A 4,791-nucleotide genomic window follows, 5' to 3' on the forward strand; every position below is an offset into this window, starting at 1 on the left:
AGGGAGATAGAGGAAAGGGAAACATGGATAAAAGCAAAAGATAGGAAGGAGAAGAGCAAAAGAGGCAGTCAGAGAAATCACAGGTTTAAATCAAATGTGGCCACAGTAAATAACAATTCTAATCGGTCTAAGAGCGTTAAAAAACAACCTGAAAGCTTTGTGTCTTAATGCGAGGAGCATTTGTAATAAGGTGGACGAATTGGCTGTGCAAATAGAGGTAAACAAATATGATTTGGTTGGGATTACGGAAACGTGGCTCAAGGGCGGTCAAGGCTGGGAACTCAACATCCAGGGGTATTCGATATTCAGGGAAGATAGGCAAAAAGGAAAGGGAGGAGGGGTAGCATTACTGGTTAAAGAAGGGATTAACACAATTGTAATGAAGGATATTAGCTCTGATGAGGTGGAATCTGTATGGGTATAATTGGGAAATACTAAGGGGGAAAATACATTAGTGGGAGTGGTATATAGACCTCCAAACAGTAAGGTGGAGGTTGGGGATGGCATTAAAAGGGAAATTAAAGAATCGTGCAATAAGGGCACAGCAGTCATCATGGGTGACATTAATCTACATATAGATTGGGCTAACCAAATTAGTAACAATATTGTGGAGGAGGAATTCCTGGAGTGGTAACAGGATGGTTTCCTGGACCAATATGTCGAGGAACCAACCAGAGATCAGGCCATCTTAGACTGGGTGTTATATAACGGCAAAGGATTAATTAGCAATCTTGTTGTACGAGGCCCCTTGGGTCGGAGCTATCATAATATGATCGAATTCTTCATTAAGATGGAGAATGAAGCAGTTGACTCAGAAACTAGGGTCCTCAATTTAATTAAGGAAACTACGATGGCCTGAGGAGCGAGTTGGGTAGGATTGATTGGGGAATGGCACTCAAAGGGTTGACGGTGGATATGCAATGGGAAACATTCCAAGACCGAATGGATGAACTACAGAAGTTGTTCATCCCAGTTTGGCATAAAAATAAAACAAAAAAGGTGACTCAACCGTGGCTAACAAGGGAAATAAGGGATAGCATAAGATCCAAGGAGACGACATACAAATTGGCCAGAAAAAGCAATAATCCTGAGGATTTGGAGCAGTTTAGGATTCAACAAAGGAGGACAAATGGATTAATTAAGAAAAGGAAAATAGAATATGAGAGTAAGCTTACAGGGAACATAAAGATTAACTGTAAAAGCTTTTATAGATATGTAAAGAGAAAAAGATTGGTGAAGTCAAGCGTAGGTACCTTGCAGTCAGAATCGGGGGCATTTATAATGGGGAGCAAAGAAATGGCAGACCAACTAAATACATATTTTGGTTCAGTCTTCACAAAGGAGGACACAAATAACCTCCCAGAAATACCGTGGAACATAGGTTCCTGGAACTGAAAGAAATCAGTATTTGTAGGGAAATGGTGTTAGGAAAATTGATGGGTCTGAAGGCCGATAAATCCCCAGGGCCTGATAATCTACATCCCAGGGCACTTAAGGAAGTGGCCCTAGAAATAATACATGCATTGCTGGTCATCTTCCAGAACTCGATAGATTCTGGAACAGTACCCAAGGATTGGAGGGTAGCTAATGTTACCCCACTATTCAAAAAAGGTGGCAGAGAAAAAGCGGGGAATTATAGACCGGTAAGCCTGACATCGGTAGTGGGGAAAATGCTAGAGTCCATTATAAAAGATGTAATAGCAGAGCACTTGGAAAGCAGTGACAGGATCGGACAAATTCAACATGGATTTACAAAAGATGCTTGACTAATCTACTGGAATTTTTTGAGGATGTAACTGGTAAAATAGATAAGGGAGAACCAGTGGAAGTGGTGTATTTGGGCTTTCAGAAGGCTTTCGATAAGGTCCCGCATAAGAGGTTAGCGTGCAAAATTAAGGCACGTGGGATTGGGGGCAAGGTATTGAGTTGGATAGAGAACTGGTTGGCGGACAGAAAGCAAAGAGTTGGAATAAACGGGTCGTTTTCCAAGTGGCAGGCAGTGACTAGTGGGGTACCTCAAGGATCGGTCCTATGACCCCAGCTGTTCACAATATATATTAATGATCTGGACGAGGGAATTGAATGTAATATCTCCAAATTTGCAGACGACACAAAGCTGGGTGGGAGGGTATGCTGTGAGGAGGATGTCATGAAACTCCAGTACGATTTGGACAGGTTGGGTGATTGGGCAGAAACATGGCAAATGCACTATAATGTGGATAAATGTGAGGTTATTCACTTTGGTGGCAAAGGCAGGAAGGCAGATTATTATTTGAATGGCAATAGATTGGGAGAAGGGGAAGTGCAAAGAGACCTGGGTGTTCTTGTGCACCAGTCGCTGAAGGTAAGCATGCAGGTGCAGCAGGCGGTTTAGAAGGCAAATGGTATGTTGGCCTTCGTAGCAAGAGGGTTCGAGTAGAAGAACAAGGATGTCTTGCTGCAGTTGCACAGGGCCTTGGTGAAACCGCACCTTGAGTATTGTGTGCAGTTTTGGTCACCTTACCTGAGGAAGGACGTTCTTGCCATGGAGGGAGTGCAGCGAAGATTCACCAGGCTGATACCTGGGATGGCAGGAATGACGTACGAGGAGAGATTGTGTCAATTGGGCTTATACTCACTGGAGTTTAGAAGATTGAGAGGGGATCTCATCGAAACCTATAAAATTCTGTCAGGTCTGTACAGACTAGATGCAGAAAGGATGTTTCTGATGGCCGGGGAGTCCAGAATCAGGGGTCATAGTCTAAGGATAAGGGGTAAGCCATTTAGGACTGAAATGAGGAGGAATTTCTTCACCCAGAGAGTGCTGAACCTATGGAATTCTCTGCCACAGAGGGCGGTGGAGGCCAGTTCATTAAATATATTCAAGAAAGAGTTGAATATATTTCTTGAGGCTAAAGGGATCAAGGGATATGGGGAGAAGGCAGGACAGGGTACTCAATTTGGATGATCAGCCATGATCTCATTGAATGGCGCAGCAGGCTCGAAGGGCCGAATGGCCTACTCCTGCTCCTATCTACTATGTTTCTATATAAGTACCACACAGCTAACCGATTGCGCCACTACAGCTGCGCTTCATGTGTGCCAGTTATCCGTGCTCATTTACTTGCACGTTTCAGGTTGTCTAATCGTGCGGGGGCGCAATGTTGTTTAATGGAGGTGCATTGGCTGGGTTTATATGAAAGAGTGAAGCAGGTGTTTTCTCATGTGTTAGTGAGCTGGTGAATTTACCAACAGCTGCACCAGATCATGGTGCCATAAACACTGAACATTTTTACCCAACTCCTACAATACGGTCTGCAAAATAAGAACCGATGAAAATTCATCACATGCAAAACGGAAGAAACGTTTTAAACATTTGCCCATGATTCGGTAACCATGTGAATTACCCGGTGATTAATGACGATTACAACAATCTTTTCACACAGTCTAATGAGTTTTACTTAATAGAATAAACAGTTTTCTTAAAGTTCACTCCTTGACATGCAATGGAACCCTATCGCAGGGTAAGAGTATTTGTAGCTGACAATTGCTGTTCTGAGCTGCTCCTCTAATTATTTAAAGAGCAGCAGTTTCCGAAGTGTCGCGGTTATCACTTCCGTCCAAAGTACAACAGGCCCCGAATTCAATCATCTCTTGTAGGTAGAGATCCCTGGACCTCTCGCCTTTTTAAGTAGCGAAATCCCTTGAGCGAGAATCAGATCTCTAGACCAACCAGCCGCCGATCTTGGGCTCGAAGTTGCATTGGGTTTCCCTGCGCTGGCCCCACCTTCCCTCCTGTCAATAAGTAACACTGAAGGGCTCCTTTAAAACTCCCATCCGTAATTGCAACACGGTGGGCCTCAGGAAACTAAGAGCAAAAACATTGGCTGCTCTCGGTGAGGTTTGAACTCACAACCTCGGCATTTCCCCTGAAGCTATACTGTTATATAAGTACCACGCGCTAACCAATTGCGCCACTAGAGCTGCGTTTGATGTGTATTAGTTATCCGTGCTCATTTACTTGCACATTTCAGGTTGTCTAATCGTGCGGGGGCGCAATGTTGTTTAATTGAGGTGCATTGGCTGGGTTTATATGAAAGAGTGAAGCAGGTGATTTCTCATGTGTTAGCGAGCTGGTGAATTTACCAACGGCTGCACCAGATCCTGGTGCCATAAACACTGAACATTTTTACCCAACTCCTGTAATGCGGTCTGCAAAATGAGAACCGATGAAAATTCATCACATGCAAAACGCAAGAAACGTTTTAAACTTTTGTCCATGATTCGGTAACCATGTGAGTTACCCGGTGATTAATGACGATTACAACAAACTTTTGACACAGTCTAATGAGTTTTACTTAATAGTATAAACAGTTTTCTTAAAGTTCACTCCTTGACATGCAATGGAACCCGTATCGCAGGGTAAGAGTATTTGCAGACGACAATTGCTGTTCTGAGCTGCTTCTCTAATTATTTAAGGAACAGCAGTTTCTGAAGTGTAGCGGTTATCACTTCCGTCTAAAGTACAACAGGTCCCTAATTCGATCCTCTCTTGTAGGTAGAGATCAATAAAATGCATTAACAGCCGTGCGGTATTCTCCTTTTCTCTATACAGTTCTGTACACACTCAAACTGTACAGAAATACCGACAGTGTGAGATAACATTACAGGATCCTGCAGCGCTGCCTCGGTCAATAGCAACAGTTCGGAGATGCATTTCAGACCCGGCAACAAACCCATGAGTTTGTTTGCTGTTACCCAGCTCCCGGAGTGAGTGAGGCCGCGACAGCAGCGAACTTCAGGCTGCCTGTC

The 4,791-nt window shown here is 43.7% G+C and overlaps 1 non-coding gene across 1 annotated transcript; it reads right to left on the reverse strand.

Moving 5' to 3' along the window:
* Window positions 1-3,867: 3,867 nt before the first annotated feature.
* On the reverse strand, window positions 3,868-3,963 carry trnai-uau (transfer RNA isoleucine (anticodon UAU)). The gene is made up of 2 exons: window positions 3,926-3,963; window positions 3,868-3,903 (listed from the first exon to the last, which is right to left on the reverse strand). It is a non-coding gene; the product is annotated as a tRNA-Ile (tRNA).
* Between the last annotated feature and the right edge of the window lie 828 nt (window positions 3,964-4,791).

Source organism: Somniosus microcephalus, unplaced genomic scaffold, assembly GCF_052327205.1.
Source record: "Somniosus microcephalus isolate GS21.2 unplaced genomic scaffold, FLI_Smic_1.0 unresolved_chr1, whole genome shotgun sequence".
Lineage (NCBI taxonomy): Eukaryota > Metazoa > Chordata > Chondrichthyes > Squaliformes > Somniosidae > Somniosus > Somniosus microcephalus.